Source organism: Cupressus sempervirens, chromosome 11 (assembly GCF_028749045.1).
Source record: "Cupressus sempervirens isolate cs-2001-9-10 chromosome 11, ASM2874904v1, whole genome shotgun sequence".
NCBI classification, from domain to species: Eukaryota; Viridiplantae; Streptophyta; class Pinopsida; order Cupressales; family Cupressaceae; genus Cupressus; species Cupressus sempervirens.
Genome location: NC_143128.1, coordinates 427,710,367 through 427,719,836, shown reverse-complemented (window position 1 = coordinate 427,719,836; position 9,470 = coordinate 427,710,367).

Sequence of the window (9,470 nt, the reverse complement as noted above, 5' to 3'; positions counted from 1 at the left end):
CATTAAAGACCCATTTTTCTTGGACTCCATTGTAGATTGTTCAACTAGTCAACTATTCAATTAGAGCTAGCTAGAATTTTATGGAAAGTCATTTTGTAGTTATAGATCACTGAATTGGTCAACTATTCATTTAGAATCAGCTACAATCTCATAACAATCCATTTCAAGTTTAGAGATCACTAAATTGGTCAACCCTTTATGTAGAATTGCTACAATCACATAACATGGCATTTTGACATAATAAATCATCGAATAAGTCAATTCTTCATTATGAATCAACTATAATATCATGAAAATATATTCTGAAATTAGAAATCATTGAATTTTTTAACAATTCAATCAAAATCAGCTACAATCTTATAACAAACCATTCAGAGGTTATAGATCACTAAATTACTCAAACCTTCACTCAAAATCTTCTATTATCTCATAACAAGCCACTTTGAGGTTTCAAATCACCAAATTTAACACAATTCCCTCAATTCTCATAAAAAGTCATTCTAGAGTTACAAATCACCAAATCAGTCACCTTTACACTCATAACCAATGAGAATCTCATAAAAGGCTATTCTAAGGTTAGAAAGAAAACACGATCTTAAACACTATCATTTTTGTATAGATTTGTTTATGAAGACTTGGTTCTTAAATCTTACTATCAATTTTGGGCACATTTCGCCCCCCAATAACATATCTAACAATTAGGAAAATCCAAAGGTGGAATCTAAAGTTACGGTCACTATACTGAGACCCATTTATCTGGGACTCCATTATAGATCATTGAACTGATCAACCGATCAATCAAAGCTAGCCAAAATTTTATAGCAAGCCATTTTTAGATTATAGATCACTAAATTAGTCAACCATTCACTTAGAATGAGCTACAATCCCATAATAAGCCATTCTGACATTTACATATCATAAAACCAATCAACCCTTCACTTGGAATCAAGTAAAATGTTATTAGAAGTCATTCTAAGGTTTAAATTATCCCAATCCATCAAAATTTGACTATGAATTGGCTAATATATTATCAAAAGTCATTTTTATGTTACAAATCATTGAACCGATCAAATATTTAATCAAAATTAGGTACGATCTCATAGTTTTATGAGGTTATAGATCATTGAACAATTCAACCCTTCACTCACAATTTGCTCAAATCTCATAACAAGTCATTCTAGATATACAAATCACTGAATCATTTAACTCTATGGTCATAATCAACAAGAATTTCACATTCTAATAATCAACAAGAATTTCATATTCTAAGATAAGAAAGAAAATGTGATCATAATTTTTACTAATTTTGTAAAGACATAACTTATAGATGGAGACTCAAAATTTGAATCAAAAGTTGGTTCTTAAATATGATCATCAATTTTGAGCACATTTCTCCCCTCAACAACATATCTGAAACTTAGGAAAATCCAATGGTGGAATAAAAAATTATGGTCTCTACATCGAGACTCATTTTATCATGATTCCACTTTAGATCACTGAATTGATCAATTACTCAATCAGAGTCAGCCAAAATTTCATTTCAAGTCATTCTTAGGTTACAGATCACCTAATCGGTCAACCATTCACTCAGAATGAGCCACAATCTCATAATAGGCCATTTTGAGGTTACATTTTATCAAATCAGTCAACCTTTCATTCAGAATAAACTAAAATGTTATATTACAAGCCATTCTAGAAGTGTCCAAATTGGTCAAACTTTAACTAAAACTCGACTACAATCTCATCACAAGTTACATATCACTAAATCAGTTAACCCTTCACTCTAAATCAACTTAAGTATTACAAGCCATTATGAATTGGCTACAATCTCATCACAATTTATTTTTAAGCTATATAGATCATGGAATTGGTCAAGTGTTCAATCTTAATTAAGTATGATCTCATAACAAGCCATTCTAACATTATGGATAACCAAAGAACTCAACCCTTCACTTACAATTAGCTCAAATCTCATAACAAGTCATTCTAAAGTTATGAATCACCAAATCATTCAACTCTACCCTCATAACCAACAAGAATCTCATAATAGGCCATTCTAAGGCTAGAAAGAAAACACAATCTTGAAATCTGTCACTTTCTTAATAGACTTGTACATAGACTCATAACTTGGTTCTTAAATATGACCATTGATTTTGAGGATATTTTTCCCCATACAACATATCAGAAACTTAGGAAAATCCAACAATAGAATCAAAAATTTCAGTCTCTAATTTGAGACCCCTTTTTTAGTGACTCCATTATAGATCATTGAACTAATTAATCACTCAATTAGAGCAAGACAATATTTCAAAGCAAGTCATTCTAAGGTTACAGATCACTGAATCGGTCAACCCTTTATTCAGAATGAGCTACAATCTTATTACAAGCCATTCTAAGGTTAGAAGTGTCTAAATTGGTCAAACTTTGTCTATGAATTAGCTACACAAGTCATTTTTAAGCTACATATCACCGATCTGGTCAAGTGTTCAATCAAAATTAGGTACAATCTCATAACAAACCATTCTAAGGTTATAGATCACCAAACAACTAAAACATTCACTCGCAATTTTCTCAAATCTCATAACAAGTAATTCTTGAATTACTATCATTAACTCAGTGAACTCTACACTCATAAACCAACTAGAATCTCATAACGGGCCATTGTAACGTTAGAAAGAAATTACAATCTTAAACTCTGCCATATTGGTATAGACTTGTCCATGGAGAATCATAACTCTTGTATTAGAACTTGGTTCTTAAAGTTGACAATCAATTTTGGGCACATTTCATCTCCAAACAACATATCTGAAACTTTAGGAAAAGCCAAAGGTGGAATCAAAAGTTATGGTTTCTACACCGAGCCCCATTTTTCTGTGACTCCATTATAGATCAATGAACTAATTAATTGATCAATCAAAGCCAACCAAAATTTTATAGTAAGTCATTATGAGGTTATAAGTCACTCAATTGTCAACCCTTCCCTCAAAATGAGCGACAATCTCATAATAAGTCATTTTGAGGTTATGTATCATCGAATCGGTCAACCCTTCATTTGGAATCAACTAAAATTTTAATAAAATCTATATCCAAAGTGGTCAAACTTTGACTATGAATCATCTACAATCTTATCACAAGTCATTATTAAACAAATCACAAAACTAGTCAAGTGTTCATTCAAAATTAGGTACGATGTCATTATAAACTATTCTAAGATTATAGATTACAAAACAACTCAACAATTCACTCACAATTTGCTCAACTCTCATAACAAAACAGGGTCTTAATAAACAATTTGCTCAATTTTCTCAATTCGCTAAAGTTTCAAATCTTTCAATTAGTCACCTCTACACTCATAAACAACTAGAATCTCATAACAAACTATTTTAAGGTTAGAAAGAAAACACGATCTTAAACTTTGTCATTTTTGTATAGACTTGTACACGAAGACTCGTAACTTTTGAATAGGAAATTGGTTTTTAAATTTGAATGTCAATTTCAAGCACATTTCACCCCCAACAACATATTTGAAACTTAGGAGAATCCAATAGTGGAATCAAAAGTTATGGTCTCTATACCGAGACCCATTTTTTAGTGACTATTGAACTGATCAACTACTCAAGTAGAGTTGGCCAAAGTTACATAGCAAGTCATTCTAAGGTTATAGATCACCGAATTAGTCAACCCTTGATTTAGAATGAGTTACACTCCCATAACAAGCCATTATGAGGTTACATATCATTAAGTCAGTCAACCCTACACTCCTAATCAACTAAAATATTATTACAAGCCATTCTAAGGTTACAAGTATCTAAATTGGTCAAACTTTGACTATGAATTGACTATAATTTTATCATAAGTCATTTTTAAGCTACAAATTACTGAACTAGTCAAGCTTTCAATTAGAATTAGGTACGATCTCTAACAAACCATTATTAAGTTATAGATTACCGAGCAACTCAACCCTTCACTCACAATTTACTTAAATCTCATAACAAGTCATTCTAGAGTTATGAATCACAAAATTAGTCACTTATACACTCATAACCAACTAAAATCTCATAACAAGTAAGGTTAGAAAGAAAACATGATTTTAAACTCTACCATTTTTGTATTGACTTGTACACGAAGACTCATAACTTTTGAATTAGGACTTGTTTCTCAAATCTAACTGTCAATCTTGGACACATTTAGTTCCCCAACAACATATTTGAAACTTAGTGAAATCTTTCGGAGTTGATAAAATCTGACTCTGCAATGTGCCAAGATCACTTGCATGCAAATAGCTTACTGAAGGGAAACCAAGAAGGAAGAGGTGGAGCTTGGAAAAACACTAAATGGACTTGAGAGAGAAAATATTGCAAAAATTAAAAACATGTATTTACAATAAGCTGAAAATGAGTTGAGAATATAAAAGCCTCATGGAAGCTTGCAGAACAAGCTGGAAAGTGCTAAAAGATAAGGTTGACAACTAAGCATACTTTCACAAAAAAGGTGGAATACACTAGAAGGGAACAAACGCCTGTGTTGTTAAACAACTCATCAACTACAACTATTAACTAAATGCATTAACCTAAGTAAATTTAAGTAAATAAAATATAAATTATTAATTATTAATTATTTACTCTAACAAATCCAACATTGGAATTAAAACTTATGGTCTCTACATCGAGACCCATTTTTCCATGACTCCATTATAGATCATTGAACTGATCAACCACTAAATTAGAGCTGACCAAAATTTTATAACAAGTCCTTCTAATGTTACAGATCATGGAATAGGTCAACCGTTTCCTCAAAATGAGATACAATCTCATAAGAAGCCATTTTAAAGTTACATATCATCATATTAGTCAACTCTCCACTCAATATCAACTAAAATATTATTACAAGCTATTCTAAGGTTAGAAGTTTTCAAATCAGTCAAACTTTGACTATGAATCAGCTACAATCTCATCACAATTTATTTTTAAGCTACAAATCATGAAACTGGTCAAGTGTTCAATTTGAATTAAGTACAATCTCATAACAAACCATTCTGAAGTTATAGATGAATGAATAACTCAACTCTTCACTCACAATTTGCTCATATCTCATAACAAGTCATTCTAAACATACAAATCACTAAATAAATCAACTCTACAATCATAACCAAATAGAATCTCATAATCGGCCATTCTAAAGTTAGAAAGAAAAAACAATCTTGAACTCTACCATTTTCATATAGACTTGTACATGGAGACTCGTAACTTTTGAATAAGACTTTCTTCTTAAATCTAACAATTGATTTTGGGCACATTTTGCCCCCAACAACATATTTGAAACTTAGGAAAATCCAATGGTGGAATGAAAAGTTATGGTTTCTACATTAAGACCCATTTTTCTATGACTAATTGATCACTAAATCAGAGGTGGCCAAAATTTCAAAGCTAAGTCATGTTGAGGTTATAAATCATCGAATTGATCAATCCTTCGAATAGATCGCTGGACTAATTGATCACTAAATCAGAGGTGGCCAAAATTTCAAAGCTAAGTCATGCTAAGATCATTGAATTGATCAATCCTTTGCTTAGAATGAGCTACAATCTCATAACAAGTCATTTTATGGTTACATATTATCAAATTGGTCAACTCTTCACTTAGAATCAACTAAAATATTATTACAAGCCATTTTAATAAGGTTAGAAGTATTTTAATCGGTCAAACTTTGACTATGAAATAGTTACAAGCTCATCACAAGACCAATCAAGCATTCAATCAGAATTAGGTCCAATCACATCATAAACCATTCTAAGGTTATAGATCACTGAGCAACTCAACCCTTCACTCACAATTCACTCAAATCTCATAACAAATCATTCTAGAGTTACAAATCATTGAATTAGTAAATGCTACACTCATAACTAACTAGAATCTCATTATAAGCCATTCTAAAGTTAGAAAGAAAAACACCATTTTAAAACTCTTCCATGTTTGTTGATTGTGTGCACAGTTTTCTCACGAACAACAAATTTGAAACTTACAAAAATTCAACAATGAAATCAAAAGTTATGGTCTCTACATCGAGACCCATTATTTTGACTCCATTATGGATCACTAAATTGATCAACTAATCAATCAAAGTTGGCCAAAATTTCATAGCACGTCATTTTGAGGTTACAAATTACTAAATTGGTCAACCCTTTGCTTAGAATGAGCTTCAATCTCATAATAAGCAATTCTCTGGTTACATATCATTACATTGGTCAACCCTTCACTGAGAAGCAACTAAAATGTTATAACAAGCTATATTGAGCTTATAAGTGTCCAAATCAGTCAAACTCTGACTATGAATTAGCTACAAGCTCATGAAAAGTCATTATTAAGCTACATATCACTGAATTGGTCAAGCTTTCAATTAGAATTAAGTATATGATCTCATAACAAACCATAAGTATAGATCACCAAACAACTCAACCATTCACTCACAATTCATTCAAATCTCATAATAAGACATTCTAGAGTTACAAATCATCGAATTGGTCAACTCTATACTCATAACAAACTAGAATCTCATTATAGATCATTCTAAGTTGAGAAAGAAAATATTATCTTAAACTCTACAATTTTTCTATAGATTTGTACATGGAGATTCATAACTTTTGAATCAGTACATATTTCTTAAATCTGACCATCAATTTTGGGCACATTTTGCCGATCAACAAGGTAGCGGCCCTAAACTAATCTTTCTCAATTCTGTATAGGGGGCACTAGTTCTTAATAAGGTAGCTTTCTTTCAAGTAGAGTTCTTGTTCTAGATTCCCTATATAATGTGGGGTAACATGCCCTCCTACTTGTCTTTCTTGTCCTTACTTCTCCATCATAGTAAAAATGCCTAATCCCATCAAGCATTAGCCATCTCCTTCCCATCAAAAAGTAGACATGCAAAAGAATTGCTGGGGAGATGACATCTCACGTTGGATAACTATGTTTCCTATATGTTTGATTTGAATTGCATTCAAATCAAATGAATAATCAGCAATAATGTGTCTTGTCAAGGTATGCTATTAGATGATAGTGAAGGATATATTGTTGTATTGTTTTATTGATTCATTGGCTAACTATCCTTGGCCAACATACCGATAATTCTTTCTAGATGGAACTATTTGTATGGGCCCACCCTTCAGCCTACAGAACCAACTTGGAAGCCTATATAGGAAACTCAAAAAAATCCAATGGTGGAATTCAAATTTATGGTCTCTACACTGATTATGACTCCATTATAGATTGATAAACTAATCAAGTGCTCAAAAAAAGCCAAGAAAAAGTTCATAGCAAGTTATTATGAGGTTACAAATCACTGAATCGATCAACCCTTCACTTAGATTGAGCTACAACCTCATAACAAGCCATTTTAAGGTTACATATCATTAAATCGGTTAACCTTTCAGTCAAAATCAACTAAAATATTAATACAAGCCATTATGAGGTTAGAAGTTTCCAAATATATCAAACTTTGACTATGAATTGAGTACAATATCTTCATTATTCATTTTTGAGCTATGGATCACAGAACTGATAAAGTGTTCAATAGGAATTAGGTACAATCTCAAATCATTGTCAATTTTGTGCACATTTTCCCACCAACTACATATCTAAAACTTGTGAAAATTAAATGATGGAATCAAAATTTATGGTTTCTCCACCAAGACCAATTTTTCTGTGACTCCATTATATATCATTGCACTAATCAATCGTTCAATCAAAGATGACCAAAATTTCATAGCAAGTCATTCTAAAGGTATAGATCACTAAATTGGTCAACCCTTAATGAGCTTCAATCTCATAGCAAGCCATTCTAACATTACATATCATCAAATCAGTCAACCCTTCAATCAGAATCAACTAAAATGTTATTATAAACTATTTTGAGGTTTGAATTTCCAAATCGATCAAACTTTGTCTATGAATCAGCTACAATTTCATCACAAGTCATTTTTGAGCTATAGATCACTATACCAGTCAAGCGTTCATTCATAATTAAGTAGAATCTTATAACAAACCATTTTGAGGTTATAGATCACCAAACAACTCAACCTTCACTTACAATTTTCTTAACTCTCATAACAACTCATTCTAGAGTTACAATCATTGAATTAGTCAAATCTACACTTATAACCAAGTAGAATCTCATAACAAGCCATTCCAAGGTTAGAAAGAAAACATGATCTTAAATTATATCTGTTTTTATAGACTTGTCCATAGAGACTCATAAATCGTGAATCAAATCTTGGTACTTAAATCTAACTATCAATTTTGGGCACATTTATCCCACTGACAACATATATGAAACTTTAAAAAATTCAACAGTGGAATCAAAAGTTATGGTGTCTACGTCGAGAAGCATTTTTCTATGACTCCATTATAGATTGCTGAACTGTTCAACCGCTAAATTAGAGATGGCCAAAATTTTACAAATTATCGAATTGATCAACCCTTCACTCAGAATGAGCTACAATCTCATAACATACCATTCTAAGATTACATATCATCAAAATGGTCAACACTTCACTAAGAATCAACTAAAATATTATTACAAGCCATTCTAAAGTTAGAAATATCCAAACTGATCAAACTTTTTACTATAAATTGGCTACAATCTCATCACAAGCCATTTTTATATAAGCTACAACTCACTAAACCGATCAAGTGTTCAATCGAAATTACGTACGATCTCATAACAAACCATTCTAAAGTTACAAATCACTAAAAAGCTCAACCCCTTCACTCAAAATTTTCTTAAATCTCATAATAAAGCATTCTAGAGTTATAAATCACCAAATTAGTCACCTTTATGCTAATTTCAAGCCATTCTAAGGTTAGAAAGAAAAAATGATCTTAAACTCTGCCATTTTTTTATAGACTTGTATGCAGAGACTAAATTTTCTATGATTCTATTATAGATCATTGAACTGATCAATCTCTCAATCAGAGTAGGTTGAAATATCATAGAAAGTCATTTTGAGGTTACATATCACCGATTTAGTCAACCCTTCGCTTAGAATGAACTACATTCTCATAACAAGTCATTTTGAAGTTATGTATCATTGAAGCAGTCAACCCTTCACTCAAAAATAACTAAAATATTATTACAGATCAACAAACAAACTCAACCCTTCATTCATGATTTGCTCAAATCTCATAACAAGTCATTCTAGAATTACAAATCACCAAATCTATCAACTCTATAGTCATAACCAACTAGAATCTCATAACATGTCATTTTAAGGTTAGAAAGAAAATACGATCTAAAACTCTACCACTTTTGTATAGACTTGTATATAGAGAGTCATAACTTTTGAATTAGAATTTGGTTCTTAAATCTAATTGTCTATTTTGGGAATATTTTGGCCTGCAACAACATATCTAAAATTTAGAATAATCGAATGATGGAATCAAAAGTTATGGTCTCTACACCGAGATTCATTTTTTTG